This window comes from Mycteria americana, chromosome 3 (genome assembly GCF_035582795.1).
Source record: "Mycteria americana isolate JAX WOST 10 ecotype Jacksonville Zoo and Gardens chromosome 3, USCA_MyAme_1.0, whole genome shotgun sequence".
Lineage (NCBI taxonomy): Eukaryota > Metazoa > Chordata > Aves > Ciconiiformes > Ciconiidae > Mycteria > Mycteria americana.
The window spans coordinates 68,236,573-68,256,750 of NC_134367.1; the positions used below are offsets into that span (position 1 = coordinate 68,236,573).

At 43.2% G+C, this 20,178-nt stretch overlaps 2 protein-coding genes across 8 annotated transcripts in view; one reads left to right on the forward strand and one right to left on the reverse strand.

The window, feature by feature from the left end:
- Window positions 1–20,178, reverse strand: part of HIVEP2 (HIVEP zinc finger 2) — a 144,754-nt gene that overhangs the window by 108,444 nt on the left and 16,132 nt on the right. The window lies entirely within an intron of this gene.
- LOC142407548 (uncharacterized) overlaps window positions 1–20,178 on the forward strand; it is a 63,642-nt gene that overhangs the window by 20,649 nt on the left and 22,815 nt on the right. The window lies entirely within an intron of this gene.

Here is a 20,178-nt window from a genome sequence, read left to right on the forward strand (position 1 = left end):
GCAGATTAATTGGGTTCTCTTTATTTTGAAAATGTGAATAATATGACTTACAGGATACTCAGAAATATAACCAGACACACATGGATAGACACACCCACAGCGATGAGAAGTCACATCAGAGATAAAGCTGAGGCCATATCTTTTTAAATCAAGTCTCCCCAAAGAGAAGCTCATCTACTTCCTGCTCTGCAAGCTGCATCTCATCCTAGGGTACGAGGTTTTCAGGAGGGAAGTCTGGTAAATAACAAAGCATTTTAAAGAAATGATGTTTTTAGATTTTAGCCACAGTTTACATTTTTTAAATTACTCTAATGCTTTTTTGACTCTTCATACCTCCGAAGTGGCTTGGCTCTTGCCTTTATTACGCTTCACTGGCCAGCCACAACGTCACGCAGTTCACTAGCACCATGTATGTCTTCACTTGCTGCCACCTAAGCAAGTCAGCGTCTCCTATAATCTGTATTTGGTCTTCAATAACAAGCGTAAAACTTTGTAAAGATTAAGTTAGGAAGAACATACTCCGTGGTCCAAAACAGGAAAAAAAACAGAATCGGCACAGAGTAGAGGACATATATTTAAGCATAGGCATACTTAAATGCCGGACACTGAGGTGAGTTGCTGAGCCACAGCATGGGATCCAGCAGTAGCGAGCAAGACGGCGGAGCAGTGACTGCTAAGAGCGCCCAGAGGCAGCCCCAGCTGGCCAAGGCACGGTGCTCTGCCGTGCCCCATCGCCGGGATTTCAGCAGCGCTCCCCTTCATCGGGGAGAGCCCCGTCCCCCCGGCAGGCAGGCAGCTCCTCTAGCTCCGTGCTGGGGCCGGGGGGTTCCTGCACTGCCCGACTGCAATAGCTGGCTGAGGCCGAGGCACCACCTCGCTCATTCACCCGCCTTCGCTCTGTAACCCCAGCAGGGGCTCCTTCCCTTTCCCTCGCCACCATCTCTGACTGCTCAGGCAACAGACGGCTCACCGGGAAACTCACGGAGGTCTGACGTACGTGAATCCAGCTTGGGGCTACCGGTAAGTGCGTGCACGCGTTGGCGGGCATAGGGAGGACCAAGCAAACGCAGGCTGGCAGGGCTGCACCGCTGGCCAGGCTGGGGACCCGGCACGAGCCCAGCGAGCTGGCTGCGGGCGCTCACAGTGCGGCTGAAACACTACAAAACTCACAGCGCTTTTGACCTAACAAACGGAGTACGAACAGGTGAAAACCGCGCACCTGCCGTGGGAGTTCTGCCAGAAAGCACATGCAGAGGGCTCACCAGTCCCTCGTTGTCAGAAATGCCAAAAGATGACCAGGTATCTGCATTCCCAGATACACATAGGTACAGAAGAATAAGAAAGCATTATCTAGATTTGGTGGACAGCTTTAACTTACAAAGTGGACTTAGAATTTTTAAGGAACATACATCCCCAACTCTTCACAGGCTTGATGTTGTAAAGGAGTTTCCCTAAACCAGACATTTTTCTGCGTGTTAGATAGATCCATTCTATTGAACTGCTTAAATTTTGCTTCCTAATAACTTTTACGTACAAAAGCAATTCTTTCTCAACCCACTGAAGGCTTAAAAAGAATTTTCCCTCCCAGAGAAATCATTTGTAGCATCCTCCCCACAAAAGGATGCTGCTAACCATGGCCAGTTGTCTTCAGCAGGAAAATACAGTAAGACATGCAACTCATTCTTTTTCTGCTTGCAGATTTATTTGGAGCCATTTAATCAATCTGTCCCTAATGACGGCACCTAATAATTTGCCTTGCATCACTTCATTTCCTTTTAAAAAACTACCAGAACTTTTCAGGTGAATAATTTATTTAAACATTTTTCCTTTCTTTTTTCTTGCTGCCTGTCAATGGTACTCTTGGAAAATGAATACTCTAAAACAAAAGTCCTAAATCACCACATGAATCGAAAAGAATGACCGCAAAGTAGCTACATTGTGAACAGAAATATATCGCAACACATGGAACCAAGTGAAATGCGGTCTTTCATCTCTAGTGAATCAGTTCAAACCTAATTCACGTTGGTAGCCGTCAACAGCTACCACTGGCTTCCTGCTGTTCAGTGTCCTGTAGGAAATGAGTTTGTAATTCTCCATTTGATTCCCTTTTGCTCAGATGCCTTCACTGAGTCTTCATCTCCTCCTTTGGCCAAGTCAAAGCCGTGGTCCAGATTTTCAAGGCCACAAGTCATGCCCCCTTTTCAGCACTTACTGCCTCTCTGCTCAGTTGAGATGGAGGGATCTCGGAGACCATGTAGGAGAAAGCCAAAACTCCTCAAAACAAACCACTTCTGGCAGAGCAGGAGGGACTAAGGAGCAGCTGCCAAGAGTCGACCAAACTACTTGCGAATCTGACAACTTTCAAGATCTTTCACAAAGATCTTTCTGGCAGAGACTTCTTAGTGCCTTTCCTTCAGTGACAAAGAAACACCAAAGTCCCCAAAACACACTTAGAAATTGCAAGTCCTGGAAGGGCCTCTTTAAGGCAAAGGCAAAGTCTTTCTAGGTGAAGCAGAAGCATGGAAGCCGTTGTGAAATCTGAAAATGGAAATTATATGGGAGGTATTTAAGTAAGTGGTTCTGGCAATTATGGAAATAGCTAGTGTTGACAGGAATACACGGGGGACCCAGCACTTAAAATCTTGGTGGGAGAAAGACTGGGAACTAAACATACAAATCAGTATAGTCTCTATGGAAGGAGAGAATTGTAAGAAAATACACACAGTTCTCGTCCAAACTGTTTATTTTCTATGGCTAGACAGTGGTAATCTCCAGTGCCATCAATTACGACCTTCATTTTCATAAGCAATGTTTTAAGGAAATGCAAACATTAGGCACAGTTAGAAAAATTAATGGAAGCTGAAACGTAATTTTTGCTGCCAACTTACTTGCACATAAGTGTGCCATCACTTCTCAAAACTGAGTCTATCGGTCTTAAAACAATCCTGAAACTGTATTTATACATACTAAACTACAGATAAGTTACTCTCTCACCCCAAAGGACTCCTTTCTTACAATAAAGTAGGAATTTGCTTCTTCCTGAAGAATATGCAAATATGCAAATATGCAATCTTCTGCATTATAAATATTCATATTAAGGCGCACAGCATATTCACACCAACAGAGCTGAAGAGGCCTTACAAACACGGGTATGTAGAAAGTGCCTATAAAACCACTGCTGTGCTCTAGGACTTAGCAGGGTTTGGGCAATTCTTTCTCCACCTTCAATAAATACTATTTGCTCATTTGAAAAATGAACAAGGACTTACAAAATGGACAAAGTATCTAAACCAAATGCTTAGAATGATTAGATACAAGCATTGAGTTGTTTACTAAAATCAGGTCTAAGTAGTAAGCCTAAAAAACACCCCAGCTATATATATTTTATTATGAAGTTTAAAAAAACTATACCTTCTAATTTCAAAAAGACATACCTGTGAATAAACTTTCAGAAAAATATATTTTAAAATGAAAGAAAAAATGTAATTAATGATCTGGAGGAAACTTTCCTCTCAATAAATTTAAGGAATTAAGAAAAAAATTACAGTCTCAAGTCTTACTTTCCTGGCATCTGTCCTTCTGTTTCAGAACTTCAGCATTATTTCAATAAAGGTTGAGAAAGCTGGTATTTAGCTCGCTCTGACATCAGAAGCTACACTACAGACATGACAGCACTTGTATACTTTACTATGCAACAGAAAAAATGGACGGGTGAATGAATCAACTGCCTGTAAAACATGTCACTGACATCCATGCAGACTGAAGCCGTCTTCTCCATACAGAACAAGGACGGTGCACAATGATGATACAAGCTTCTTCTCAAACCATGGCTCCCCATACACTCCAGCTATACTCTGGGAGGAACAAGAGCAGTAGTTTCTCAGTAACCGGGAATTATGTTGCTGATAACAGCAATTCAGTTCTGCACTTGTAACATCCGAACACAAATAAGCCACATCAACAAGTGGGAGGGCAAGCGGGAAGAGAATGAGAGAAAGAAAATGCAGCTGCAAACAGGGGTAAACTGCAGCAGGAGGTTCCACGGTGATGCACACCCATCTGCCGTCCCACAGCATCGGGGGATTTAGAAACAGCAGATCAGAGGCACTCCCTGGCACAAAGCTGCACAAAAGGAGTGAGGGACATGCCAGAGCAGTAGAAAAAATAATGCATTAAAATCTTCAGACAAACAGGATCTTTTCTTTGACTTTCTTTGATAACCTGCACAGAGGGCATTTAAAATCAAAAAATACTCATCAGATTGTCTCTGGCATGATACACTCCACCAGCACTACTTAATTAATCAAGTGTATTGTTCTTTTCCACACTATGACTTGCTTTGACCTTTCTCTTTTGTTGACTAATTTTTTTTTTAATTCTGCCCCTCATTTTCATGAATGTTAGTGATCACAAAATATATTGAGAATGACAGACAGTAAACACTACTGGAGGCTGTTGCACTTGGACTGCGATGTGGATGATCATCCGGAGGCTGGTATATGAGCTCAGAGTTAGAAGGTCACTCAAATACCCATCCCTCCAAAGATCAACACTTTTGAAAAACAACCTCTGAAATCAAAATCTAACACCAAGAGTATTTCACAATAATTTCTATTTCAGCAGCAGTAATGAAACTTTCATTTCCAAGAACAAAAGTCATTAAACAGAGTATGTTGTCAAATGTGACAATAGATGCTGGGGCTATGAAAGCATGAGAAAAAACACTGCGTTCCCTAACATCACAAGTACAGGTGAGACACGCAGAAAAAGACAGACAGAGAGTCAGTCTAAAAGAGCACAAAGAGATTTGATCACTTATCAGAGACAGAAACTCATCTGAGAGTCACAACTGTCTCTGCAGGCTCTGAAAGACAGAATTAAATTGGCTTAGTACTATATTCAAAAATTAATTTAATTAGCTGACATTAAGCAGGATAAGTTTGCGGTACCATGTTGCTCTGACAAGCTGTCTCCAGAAGGGTAGGTGGAAGGTAAAATCTTATTTTTCAGGATGAGATTACGGCTGTGCACTGAGACAGAAGGTAATGGCATGTCTGCTGAGTGCAGCTTAAAGTTGGTGCTGGACATTTCATCTCACACTATAAAAGAATGGTATGTGATAGATGAGCCAGAAGTGCGAGTTTCAGATTCTGCACATTTATGCGTATGGCTGTGCAGCTTCATCTCTTTCTGATGTGGCCACTTTGGTGAAAAGGCCTCAGCATAACCTCTGCCAGTTCTCCAGCTTCTCTCAGTCAGAGCTGTCCCCTGGAAAGACAGCATACCCTAAGTGCAATTTATTTATTTTTGTTTGTATGAGAGCATGTTGGTCCTTAGTCGGAAAAACGAGGTCTGTGCGGGAGGCAGTTTCTGTGCTAACCTGGCGGGCTGCCAGGTCTGCCGGCTGCTGCGCACCTATCATCTGTTTTACGGGGTCACCCACGGCACCCCTGCTCTGCTCCCAGCACCTACCAAGACTTCTGCCTTCTTCTTTATACGGCATACAACCTACACATCACGGCGCAGCCCGCACGCAGAGTGGCAGTGGTTGACAGAGAATAAAGGAGACAGAAACTATGGCCATAATCTAGAGGCAGATAGTGACAGCTGAAGAATCAATGGTAAAATGTATAGGAAATCCAAATGAAGTGTTTCCCCGAGGAAGACTTGGAGGAAATGGAACTAGACATTTCAAAGCAAGAGTCCCATGCCTATGAGACTTAACAAGCCTTGCCTTCTCATGCCTCCTTCTATTTAATAATACATTTAGTTCTGGGGAAAGGCATCGCACTGTCAGTGCTAGAAATTCTGCTTATTTGCAAAGCAGGCGCATGCATCCCAGGTCGTGACCAGGGAAGCTATCGCTCACATCACGTATATTGATGTCTCAGCTCTGTCACAGCAGAACCAAGCCAGCTTTACCAGGCAAGACAGAGAGGCTTTGGCCATCCCATTAGCAAGTCATCAGGGAGGTGTTCCTCCATCACATGACACAACTGCACAGCAATATAACCTCTCAATTTAGGCTGGCAGTGCCCTTCTTCCTCCCCCGCCTTCTCTCACCAGGACCGTATTTACGCTGCGTGACCTTGTGTAGCAGTTCGCAGACTTCAAGAGCAAGCACAACACACCGCGTGCCCTTCTCTGGCACCACATTAATCACCCTGCTTTAATGACGACTTCTTCTGATAAACCATCCTGCGTACCTAACCCTCCTCCCCAGCGGCTGCATCTAGAGCAATAAATTAAACGTGGCCTTTCCCATGCCCTGCCACTGTGTAATCCACTCGCAGAGACAAAGCCACCGAGAACATCAGCTGGCAGTTAGGGGTGAAAACCAGCAGGGAACAAGAGACCCCAGTTTCACCAGCCATTTAATGGGTGACCTTGAATCTCTCAATCTATGCTTTCTCATAGTTATAGAGAATAATCATATTTCTTTTCAGCTATACTGAGAACCACAGATACAAAGATACTACTTATTACTTACCACCTATTACTATACCTAACTACAGATAAGAACTGCCTTCAACTAAACAAACGTAGCTACAAACAGAGAACATATGATTTTGTAGTATTAATTCTTAATTATTTCACTCTCTTCCAGGAAACTCAAGTCCACAGCTGAGCACGAATAAAGACAGAAGATCTTCATGATAAGAAAAGCAAAACAATGGCCTGACATGACCTAACGAAAGCACAGGATACTACCCCCCCAAGGGCAGAAATCTCCTTATTCCAAAACTTCCTTTCAAGTGCTCTGAATACGTTACTAGACAAAGAAACAAGAAATTCACTTTTGCGAGGCAGTAACGTTCTTTAAAACAGCGGCATCTGACGTTATTCCATAAATCTTCCCCCAAATCAATGTGCTTTATGTCAGATGGGACCTTTAAACTTCATAATAAAACAAATTTAGGTCCGAATCGCAACACAAAGATACATGTAATAAACTTTAAATATGTCAAAAGCTTCACTGGAAAAAGGTTAGCTCCATGTTAAACCTTCAGCAGAAGGCTCACACAGTGTTGAAGATTGACCTCTGTGCCGCTAAGTGATGTATGGTGCTGGGAGTGCTAGCAGCTCATGGGACTCGAGAAACAGACTGAGCTCTTCGCTGCCACAGATTTCATATCTGACCATGGAGGGCATCTCACAATCTGTCTCTCGCTTTGATCCCTGTGATAACATTTCTTTCCTCTCTTTATCTTCATCTATCAGATACTTAAATTGACAATTCAGTGCGTCTGAAGACGTAAAGACAAGGAAGCGTACATCTTCATAGAAGCCTTTAGATACTACCACAGGGAAAATAATAGTCGCCATAAGAAAAAAATCGCTTATATCACACAATTCCAACATCTTACCATTTTCACACAGCTTCCTATCCAGAAAGTATTCTCAAAGGAATAAATCCTGCCTTCCTCCTAAGATCTCTTTTGTAGCCTTGTTTCCTATGTAAAAAAAACCCTGCAATGTGTAATGTCACGCCTGTGTCTGTCTGTCTTCCCCTACTAATTTCTCTAAAGACATTTAACAAAGAGGTAGCAATCTCAGAATTACTCAGTTGCCAGGAGCTCCTTCCAATTCCAACTTGTGCTCAAATTGATGAGAGAGACAATCAGCATCCGCATTAAGGGAAAAAACTTCCATGTCAACTCATAAGACAGTGCAGAATCCGCAGATAAAATAGATGTACGGAGATGCAAAACTGTGCTGAAAGCTGAAGTTCACAACTACAGGTGCACCCATATGGCTAAATAAAAGTGGGAAAGGAAGCAAGTTTGAGCACTGCAGCACACTGCTCGATAGCTTGCCTTCTGCGTGTTTTTGGACGGCTCCAGCCGCCTCCTCACAAGACAACTCTGCTGTCAGAAGGGCTGCCTTAGCAGTGCAGGTCTGACCTAGCCAGTGCAACCTGGCCATCAGTTCCAAGGCCAGTCCTTTGCCTCCTTTTGCACAGCAGCCCAAACACAGCCAGGGACAGCATTCAAAAGGCAGGCACTTACAGGAAGCTGGGGTTCATGATTTCTGCTGCACACCAAAAAACTGGAGGCGTTTTCTATTGCATCTGGTGGGTGCAGTACTGAAGGAGCAGAAAACCAAGGGAGTGGGAAGGTTTGCAAATACACACACGTACCATTGCCTCACGGTGACACCTCGCTGACCTTCTGTCCCACCACTCTTCCATCTTTGACCTCAATTTGAACGTGGGTGCTGTAAGTCAAGACGTATAAAAGCACCGACTGGGCGATATCCCCGCTAGAGCTGTTTCTGGAGTTGAGCTTCGCTGCCCGGCGCGTGGCGGCTTCAGACCGAGTGCCCAGCCCTCCCCACGGCCCCCTGCCTGCTTCCATGTCCCTGCACGCCGGGCACTCCCAAATAGTCTCTTCTGAGTCTCGTATTATTGCCACAAAAATCTACTACTGCAGACATTGGTTTGCTTCCTACACATCCTATACCCAGTACTCATTATACATTTAAAACCAGTAACCTGTGCATACTTCCAGACTTTAGAGCCTTTACATTCAGGGGACAAATCAATAAACAGCACATACAGTTTATTTATAGAAATATATATCACCCAGAAAGAGTTGTGAAAATGCTCACTGCTTTACAGTTCTCTACCCACAAATGTTCAAGACTGAAATTCAGTAACAGAAAGGCCCATGACTTCTCTAGGCTTTGAAAGTATCAGGTAAATACTGGTCAACATACTACGGTAGCAGAACTCCATGGCTATATTAATTATATCTTCCTTTTACTGGTCTGCCTTAAGTCCTTTTCATCTGCTGTTTCTATCAATGCTTTATCCCGAGACCTTCCTCCCACATTCCAGCAGCATCGCAACAGGGGTCTTACCAACTGCTTGTCTAAAACTGAACTACTCTTATTTAATGTCCTGATAAACAGAGGAAACCAGTGCTGCCCTTTGACCCAAGCATTTAAATTCAGGAGCTAGTTATTCCCTCACTGAAGTCTGAAATCTGGCAGTCGCTCTGTGTGGGATTATCCCGAGTCCAAATCTTGTCCTCAAAATCTTGCTATAGAGGGAGAAACCTTCCATATCAGGAATTTCCTCTGAGTGATTCACCTCCATTAATTACCAAATCCCAGAAAGTGACCTCTGTAAGACTGGGAATCTGTCAATGGACATCGATGGGATCCTCTTGGGCCACACACTAACCTGTTAAGGAACGGCTCCTGCCAAGCGCTCCCCCATCGGGGACCTTCCTTTCCCGAGGGGATGGTTTCGAGAGAGGACCGTTCAACTGAACCCTTGGAAATACTACATCGCTGAAGAGAGACTGGGGTAAGAGTCTCGGTTTTAGGTATTGGAAACAGAAGTCCTGTCAAGATGAGCTGTTTAGCAGGTAACTAACCACACGTGGTGAAGGCTTTTGTGTTCTTCATACTGGGGAACAACTGAACAAGACTGGTCACCTCCCAACACAGACGCTGCTCTAATATTGAGCACAAATCCTTACAGGGGATTGACGAGGAATACAGACAGATGTCAGCACTGAATTTCTCATGAACAGAGGTCTATGGCCTAGCTATCCAACCATTATGAGATGGACAGTTTGGGTTTGTGATCTACATCTCACTGGGAAAAGGCTACAAAGCTCCCATCGCCTGAGCGTCTCCCATGGAGTTTTGCAGGGAGGATGCAGTGCAGTATTTGAAAAATCCTGAAGCCCTCAACCAGAAGCTACTGCTTGGAAAACGGTGGGAGAAGAGCCAAGAAGCTGTAACATGTAAATACACGTATACACACGCACATACCCCTGAGTACTCATTACAGTTGCAAAGAAAACCTTGCAAACCTGAAACGATACAATATTGTCTCTCCCATTCTGTCACAATTGGCTGTTTTACCAAAATGTAACAACAAAACTAAAACAAACAAGACAGATGAACTTCACTGCTGCCCTGTGGAAAAGCAGTGTATCTGCCAAGAAATATGTTTGTGCTACTGCCACTGCAACACAGAAAAGTGGGATCAGCAGCAGGTGAATTATAATCAGCAGCACTGGAATTATAATCTTACTTTGCCGTAAAAACTAAAAAAACAATGAAAAATTGCTATTTTTGTTAGTCATCACATATACGTGTCGCAAATTGTATTAAAACACATATAGACATTGATGATACTTCAAATATACTATCTGTATAATGAAAAATATGAAGAAAGAACTTTTAAAGTAATTTATTATTTATTCCCATACGTGATAAGAAAAATCTATTATATCAATGTATTTATTTTATACTATCAAAACGACTTTATTTTGAAAGCGGTCATTTCTTTCCACTATCAGTTTGTAAGCATCCTGCTTCCACTTTTGCAGTGTAGGCAAGTCGGAGTCTCATCTGTTGGTGGGAGGGAAAAGATCTGAGCGGCTAGAAGTAAGTGCAACTACAAGAAATGCCTTGTAGTTGAAAGACAGATGACAGCAGGATGGAACACGTAACCAGAATATTTTAGAAGTCTAAAATTTTTCTTCTTATTGATATAATATGGACAACAGATGGGTTTTTAAATGCAGCTCTTGGTACAACTTTGCATGTGAGAAGGAAAATAATTTGGAGTTCACGGGAACAGGAGCAGATTGTTCTGTGGATCCAGTTGGTGTCATTCTACAGCCTTAAACTCTCTGCAAAATACTGTAAGCAGAACAGCAGGAGTCCCAAAATTCCCCACACTGGCTCCAGCTCAATAAGCCATTTCTATTCACAAAGTATATAAGCATATACTTAACTTCAGGAGCATGTGTAGGACCCAGTGATTTCACTACGACTTCGGAATCTGCCTGAAATTAAAGTTGCACTTAGGGGTTTTGCTAAAAGCGCCAGATACATCTGGCAGGTATTTATTGGCTTCTCTTTTCACTGGGTCAGTGTGGTACGTTTTCCACCTGCCATAGCATTTTCTTCATTTGCTAAGCAATGCGCTCACCAAACTGGCAAAGATTGGTCTAGCTGCATGTAGAAGGCACCCAAGCAACCAAAGTTGCCAGGCAGAGGACAAGACAAGCAGAAAGGACTGTGAACAGGCAGAACATCCTCCCGAGTACACCAGAAGCATCACTGACAACACAGCAGAAAACAAGACAAGCAGTATCGAGAGCATAAGTTTAACTACTTGAATTACTTAAATTCTTCCTGTTTAAGTCTTAAACTAGCAAAGAGGGGAAAAAAACCTGTGGGGGAGAGAAGACAAGGCCACTGGTGGTCTGCCTTCTCTCGCTGGTGAGGTCCAAGCCCAACCACCGCAACCTGGGCAGCTGGGAGCAGCAGGCACCACGGTCCCCCAGCAGCACCCACTCTCAGCCACCGGAATACGGTTGTGAAAGACTATGAGCTCTGTGCGTGTAGCATTGATGATTAACATTTTCTCAGAAACGTCTGTTAGTGAGAAGTGCGTGTTGCTAACGAGTGGACGTGGTAAAGGTTACGTGTACTGTGTAAAACCGGCCCCATCAGCAGGTCTCCTGCACACTCCCACCGCCACCGCGGACATGTACAGGGCTCAGTCACAACATCCCGAATCAGGAGGAAAATCAGAGCAACTATTCTCTCTTCAGACGCAGAGGGACAGATCATTACCCAGCATAAACTGGGGGGGCTGTCAGGCTGTCTGTGGTGCCGAGCTGATTCATGCCTCCCAAAGATTTCGCACAGGCAAGGCTGAGAGCATCCCCGTGGGCACTCTGCTCATTTAGGTGGTGTGCCCTATAGACCCCAAAACATTTTGTAGTGTTCCCAATAGCTATCTTAAGCAAGACTTTGCTCAGGCAGTTACTCTTTGAATGGCCCAGGTACTTCAAAATGCAAATTTCACTAAGTTGCACAAAGCCAGAGTAAAACTGGCATGTTCTGTGTTGCCCACATGCACCCGCTCAACAGCAGAAGTATCTCTTCCCTCCACTCTGCAAAGCTGCTACTCACTCTAACACTCACCGCAATACAATGTCTCACATTACAAATTTCCACCTTGAATTTTGCCAATTTGTTTGGGAGGAAAATTTACCCTTTCTTCTTCTAAACACAGCATTTAACATCTGGATCCAGGTCACTGCATGCTGTCTTTCTCTAATGCCTTAGCTGCAGACTGTACCTTAGTCAGGCTATTTTCGCTCTGAAGTAAAGGAGACAGAACTGGACTCCAGAGCAGCATGTAGCCTGACTTCTGCAATGACTTGTATGATCTTTAATAGCATAAATACTGTAAGCAGAGGTGCTCATAGCAAATAGCACAACTATTGATCACTCTGAGAATGGTCACTTAAAAACAGACACACAAACAAAAAAAAAAAATTAAGGTTCAAATCCCGCAGCCAGTTTTAGCACAAAACCCCTGTTGGCTCCCTATGGATCAATAGCAGAATACAGCATCTGTCTACAGGACACCTCCGTAAAATAAGGAAGTGGAACTGACATAAAGAGAACACTGCACAACAATGGTATTTTTGTGCCTAACTCATATTTATGAATATAATTCACATGAAAATCAGTGTAAGGTATTGTGAATCTTACCCAAAACTCATGAACTGTGTAGCAGAACCAGGAATTGAACCTATGGGTATGAAGTCCCCACCTAGCCTGCTAGTCGCTAGACCGTATTTCCTTAGGTAAAGAATTACAGTAAATACGTCAAGTCAGCTGTGTACTGTTGAGCTTGTGTGATCACGCATCACAGACAGTAAAACATGCCACCATAAACTAAAAGGTCTATTCCATGCATATGACACTGTCATTTCTAGTTTCAATGCAAAGCGTTCAAATTCCACGTGCAAATGCATGAATTAAAAGTAGTTTTACAGGTGAAATAAAATATACATTGAAGCAGGGAGCGTTATTCTAGTTTTCAGAGTATCTTTAAAAAATGGTTATAAAAAGTTGTCATTACCATCTTGAATCTACAAGAATGACACATCAGCGGAAATGAAAAATTTCCTTTCTCACTAATGCAAGCAGGCACCTTACTGCAGTACCCCAGCAAAACTGACTTGCTGCAGAAGGAATTGAACTGGCACAACCACAACAGAAAGGATTTTAATCTACAAGCGCTGCATTGTGGGAAGCAGCTGCTGAAGCAAGCATGTTCCATGCAAATAAACCAAATCTTTCATGCTGCACTTAAAAATTCCATTCACAAAGGAAAGTCTCGCTACAAACATCCCCGAAGTTTGGGAAGGTTCAAAGCTAGGGTCAGCTGAGGTAAAGAAAGATAGCACACATATTTTTGGATGGTGAAACAAGTTCTCTACAATACAGAAGAGTGTTGTATTGGTGCTTCCAAAGAAACATGTACCATGGCAATATCACTACGGTGTTGAACTCACCTTGGTAAGACTGATGGTGCCTTCAGCCCACCCCCACGGCTAGTCTCGTCTACCAGGGCACAAAAGCTTTTGCTTCTCATCCCCACAAACAGCGGAGCCATCATGACTCGTGATCTGTCTCTCCCTAAGCAGCGGCATGTTCACAAGGGACAGGCTGTGGGGCAGCAGGACTGCAACAGGCACAACTACAGGAACCAGGCAAACGCTCTGAAATCCATTCCTGTGACAAGGAGCTGGGACCATGTACCCGCTCAGGTTATGTGTTATACAAAGCTCGGCATTTCCTAAGGGCTGATTTCACACACACAATAGCTTTGGGGAGGCTACAAAATGTTTGTGTTTCAGCAAGACAACCTGGACAAAGTGTGGCCATTGCACGGTTCCAGAGATCATACCAAGGCACATAGTGTAACCAGAGTTAAAGAGAAAGTAAGCCTGCAATAATGAGAAGATTTTATTAAAACTCTCCTGTCTTAATCTATTCAGACTAAAACTTTGTTTTTATCAGCCTAACTGTACATTTGGTTTTTTTCCTGAAAAAATGCTTCAATCTGCTAAGAGAAGTCTTCTTGCAGATGGACTGGTAATGAAATACAAATAGAACATTAAATATGAAAAATGTAATGCACAACGTATTTTTCTCCTTTACTTATTTAATCTTAATTTGCATCTAGTCATTTTCATGCCGAGCATCTCCTGTAGTTAAATAATGAGTGTAAATTAAATTTCACCTTTTTTTGACTGGCAAAAATGGTGAAACTGAGTTGGTAATCATTTCAAGTTTTGCTGCAATACAGGAACAGCTTGATAACCTGAAGACACTTCAGGGTTTGAACGGACAAGATACACGGGCTTTTAATAAAAGCAATGAAAATGGAACAACTGTGTACAGCAACTTGCAGGGCAAGAAATCCCTCTCTGCAGAGCATTACGACTGGGACTATTAACCTCTGAAGATCTATTCAAGGACCTCAGGATGTGAGAGTTTACTTCTGAGCAAGCCACTGCCTGCACACACACACAGATACACCCCCTCCCTGCCCATGGAGCAGTGTCACTCACGGCAATTACTTTCTTTCATCTGGCAGCCACGTACTCGCCCTACTCTGCTCACTCAGATCACACTGATTTCGACAGAAATTCCACCAGAAATCGAGGCCAGCCCACGCCTCCCACGGCAGACGATGAACAACCCTCGCTCCTCCTGGGTGGCGAGCCCATCAGCACCCGTCTGCTGTGGCTCCTGCCGGTGCCCGCCCAGCCAGGGCTCACAGCCCGGCAGCCCTCAGCCCACCCCTCTTCACCCCCCAGCAAAGGCCTGTGGGCACAAACTCTCACCAGACGACATAACGCAGCAGGCAGCCATGCCAACCCCCTTTGCAGCTATGCCCATCCCATAGACTCTACTGAAATGTGGGGTGAAAAGTCCCGTGGGCCCCACGGTGCTCCCTCCTACCCTCCTGGCCTTACAAGTCTCGGCTCAAGTAAAGTAAAGGACATTCAAGTAAAAAAGGACATTAAAACCCTCCTAATTAACCACGTCGGAAAATTGCACCCATGCTACTATTGATAGTGTGCACAAAAATTTCAACAATTTTATATGATTCCCCTACATAATATTCATCTGCATTAAGAAAATCATGGAGTTGCAGAACAGACATCACTATTAGCCAGCCAACCACCACTACGGAGTCAAAAGGAAAGAGTATTGGAGTTGATACAAATAGAAAGCATTTGATGAACTCTGTATTTGGTTATAATCATGCAGATTCAGGAAAAGGTCCTTCTCCACCTACAAGAACTTGGTGTCCTTATATGCCACTACTTAAGATTCCCAGCTCTAAGCTTCTGCCGCAGTTAACAGTAACACATGACTACACAAAACTAAGCCAATTCAGTACGATAAATGAAAATTCTCCCGAAGACTGCAATTTAAGTTTTCATAAAAAGCAAGTTCCTTCTGAAGGATGTTGCACTGACAGTCCAAGAGAAATCCTGCATTTGTTTGGAAAATAAGGACATAATGAGAGCAACACAGTCCACTTCCTTATAGTGCCTTTTCGACATCCCTTGGCCATGACCTGAATGGCCTCCTGTGTGAGAAAATACGTGTTTCCGTCTGTGCTTGTTCATCTCCTCTTCTCCGTGCTGAAATTATCAGCAACGGTGCTAGCTACAGAAGTGACTTACAGATGTAACTGTTTCTCATTATAACATCTCAGCTGTTGTCTGTACTAACGCATAATCAGCCACTGTGTACGTATGCACGTATGGTAGTATATAAAAGACCATAAATATCAGCACTCATTTTTCATTATTTGTTTTAAATAACAATACAATCTCAAAATACAGTAGTTAATAACCCTACGCCACAGTTTACAGCTATTCCATCTATAGGTGAAAGGAAGGAAAAATACAGAATTATTTGGTCAAAATGAGATGGAGCAGGACAGTTTGAAGGGGAATTCAGAGCACTAAACCATTCTTTTCCTAAAAAGTTATTATTCCCACTCCTTTCCTAAAGACCTGTTATTCTCATGCCTTTATTTCCTGATATTATTATTTAAAATTTGTACCCACGCCACCAAAGCAAAAGGTCATCCCAGGCTTAACAACTCAACATGACTTTGAAGACGAAAACTGAATAACAGCAGAGAAAATTGTCAAGGAAATATTATTAAAGGATTATTTAACTCAAAATCAAGTGCTTTTATTCTAATGCATTCATATAACTACTTACTTCCCCTTTTCCATAAGCTGGTTGTAAAATCCCTTGAGACAAGGGACTATTGTAGTATATACTTGCCTAATGACCCTATAGGGACATATTTAAAAGAAGGAAAGAGATTTATATAACACTTTATAGGGGCAATCACAGCTCATCAAGTTATTTTCTTTTACTCATGAAATCAGTTCCATTTAAGAGACTTTTCCCCTTTATTATTCTACAGTGCTTTTCCAGAGGAAAAACAACAGCAGGGGCGGGGGGCAGTGGTGGTGGTCGTGGCAGAGGGGGATGGAATTTGGCATGCACATATACAAAATCCTCCAAGGACTGCACATGCCTGCGCAAATTCACTTTTCTGTCTGTTAAACATTTCCGTCCCAAGACTGTTTCAAGACACATCCTCATAATGAATAGCTGGACCTCGTCTGTACGGCTGAGAGTACCAACACACAGTATTTCATTTCAATACCCAGTCATATCCTACTCCGCAAAAGGCTGAGTGCCGTTATTTCTCTGCCTATCTTGCCTTTCCCTGCTTGCAAGGATCTCGCCAGGCATGATTCATGTTACATAACTCCAGCTTGTTAAAAACATCAGTTATTTAGCTAGGTAGTGTGATAGATTAATGAGGTAAATCCAGAACTTGCTTATTACAGAACCTAGACAAAAGCTGCTCCTCAAATAATATGCCTATGCAACATTAAACAAATGAATAAGCAACTGCACCAGCACTGTTTGCATTCAAAGTTAATTAAATCTTTCAAATTCAGGATACTGTACTCTAGGCTACTCAGTGCCTCTTCTCACATCACAATATGCAAACTCCCTAGTGCATATGCGTTGTATTTTTTAAGAGAGTGACCCGCCCCCCCAATCATTAGAGAATAACAGCTGAATATTGAACCAATTAATTTCACTCGCAAGAACGCTGTATTGCTTTAATGTTTTGGCTGACTTTGATGAGACAAAAGCCTCCTCCCTGAGTTAGCTGCAAAAGGCTTGTGTTTCTCAATAACCATTCTTACTCATAGTTCGTAACTGTTTTGGTTACAAAGTATAAAAGCAGCAGCCAGAGAGGGTTAAACAGGTTTCCTGTCAATGCTCTGCAAGAAGAAAGCCTCCGTATTCCAGCAAGGCAAAGAAATCTGTTCAGGCCCTCTATATTCAGCATTATTCAGCACTACTGGGACCGTATTCCAGGATCCCTGAATGCCCACCTGACAGTGTGTCCTCTATATTATGCAGGTGATGTAGTCTCCCCAAGGCAAATCATCACCTGACCATCCTGGTCTTTGCGGCTGAGCTGTATCCAGTGACATGCTCTGTGGAGCAAGCCATTGCCACATAACTGTATTCTCTTCTCAGTCACTTCTCCGGGGGGGGGGGGGGGGGGGGGGGGGGGGGAATAAAAATTAAACCGCTCGTATTTCTGGCATCCCCACCACAGCAGAGCAATAGGGAGGCTATGGGCTGCCCCGGCGGGAAGGCAGCAGCAATGGGGGCCCTGTGCGAGCACCGGCTGGCTGCCGAGCCCAGACCTGAAACTAGGTCTCAGCCCGCTTGACTGCAGGGGAAGGGAGGGGAAAAAAAAAAAAAAAAAAAAAAAAAGGCAGCACTTTCTCAGAGCAGGAAGAAGGGGAGGCCATGAGCGTTTCCTGTTGTGCGGCTGAAACAAGCAAAGACGTCATTACATTTACACTCCCTCAGGGTGTCAGCAGATTGAGGGCCAAAGTTCAGTCATTTCCAATGCACTGCAAGGAGGGAGGTTTTGGAAGAGAAACCAGCAGTGGCTTTATTGCTAACAGCGTTCTCTGCACTTGCATAGCAAAACAGCCAAGCAGCATGTTACCAGGCTCAGCTGCAAAGTATCGTATGTGACTAGAAACAATATTTGCTCAGGAGCCGTGCTGCTCTTATTTTTCTTGTACAGCTTGTGCAAGAATATTACTACAATATAGAAATGCACTAAACTCTTGCTACAGCCCATACTTCTGCAAGCATCTGGAAATCAAGCTTTACATATTTTTGGATCCCATGGAGTAAAACATGTTTTGTGAATGCATTTGGGGCACAACTGGAGCGTAGAACTACAGGATTCCCTTGTCAGATACGGCTGACAACCCAGCAAAGCGAATACAGATGCTTTGTTTCAATTTTGCCCCTGCCTTTCTGAAGCAGATAAGGGCCCGGCTTAAGGAAAAGGGTGAAGGCACAGGAGTTGGGTAGCGGCATGTGGGAGTTCAGCATTTGGTAACTGATTCTCTCACAGGCTGCCCATCTGACCCCAAGTAAATCATTAGTATACTTACCTGGCAAGTGTAGGGAGGACCTGGCTTGCAGTGCTACTCACCATTACTACCTTCTTAAGTTAAACATTAGAAAGACTTTTTTAATGGAAAGCATCGTTAGGAATCCAAATGAGACCATCCAGGAGGTTTCAGAGTCTTCACCACTGGAAGTTTTAAAGAGCAGACTGAACGACCACCCGTGGGAAATGGTTTGGTTATAGCTGATCCTCCCCTGGGCCAGGGGGATGGACAGGCTTATGGTACTCCCTCACTCATGAGACACATTCTAGACCCATTTTCATTAGTCTCCGAACAACATGTCAAAATACAGTGATAAATACAGTCATTCCACAATGAGCATGTCCCACCAACAACCTCTGGTGTCCGGGACACTTAACTTTTCCTCTGTACACTGAATGAGACAGATTGGGTAGCAGTGCTCCACTTGATAGAAGCTGATTTTCAAATAGAGGCACTTAATTCAACAAACCTCAGTGAAAAAGGTTACAAGGAGTTTGGAAAATGCTTTTCTGGATTCTCATCTCATACTACCATCGCTAGCTGAAGAGGAGTATTTTTGCCATGTTTCTGCAACAACCACCCTGTGGTCACACCGGGAACTGAAGCCAGCCTTTCAGCCCTAGCAATTCGGAGTATTAGAGCTGAAACTAGGGAACCACCAGTCTGTATCTTGGAGTCATAAGAAATCATATCTTTTATGGGGCATATGCAACGCCACTGGCTTACCAAAACTGCTCATTTTACTAAAAGAAGGTCAAACATAGTACTTTTAATTATTTATAAACTAAACATTTTGGATATCCTTTTAAAATCATATTCTTCTACACGGATATGAGCTGGTTTGGTTGTTTTCTACCCTTTCCTTTAGAGGTAAATTTTTCAAAGACAGCTTATCTTGAAGATTCACTGCCCAGTTAGCATGAAGAAACCTCTACTGCTTCTTGTTCTGATGTTAGCTTGAAGACTTAATCCTGAAGGTTGTCAGTCTGGCATCAGGACTCTTTTCAATATCAAAAAAGCAGACAAATGAGTCTCTGGTGTTGGCAATGATTTGCAGTACACAATACATAATCTGAGGAAGAAAATCTGATTTTAACTCTGCATTGAAACAAAGAAGCATTTATTTTAGCAAAGACAGTCTGGATTAGTTCAATCAGAGTAAAGTGATCAGAATCTGGCCCTTAAAAATGTGGGTGCTGGATCAGAATCCAGCCCATATCATACACAGCAATGGGTGTAAGTAGCGACGTTCTCCTGAGAGAAGGAAAAAGGGGACGAAACCTTCAAAGTACTGTAAGAATGCTTCCACTGTGCACAGCATCCTAAACAACACATAAGAGAGCCATTCGATTTTCTGAAATCTGACCATAAAGTACCACCCTCACTCAAAATAAGCTTGCTCAACTATTTTTAGCCCCATATCCGAGAATTAAAGAAATGCACCCACAATTTGTACTGTTGACCATGCTGAGACAATTGCCGCACGGCACAACAGCAGCATGTGGCCAGGCTGTGTAGCCATTCAGCACCGGCACACAGTATTGCAATAGGCATTCTTCATTGCAATAGGCACTCTGCCCGTTGCAATAGTCTGTTAAAGAGCCAAGAATATAATAAGGAACAAGCAATATTTTCACACACCCATCCACGTCCTCAGAGTTCATCTTCAGGTAATTACATCTTACTGTTCCATTAGTTGAAGAATGGTATTAAACCATCTCTACCATGGTTTGAGGTGAGAAAGTACCCTATGTTCTCTGCAGTATACTTTGTATCCAAATATGACCCTAATATT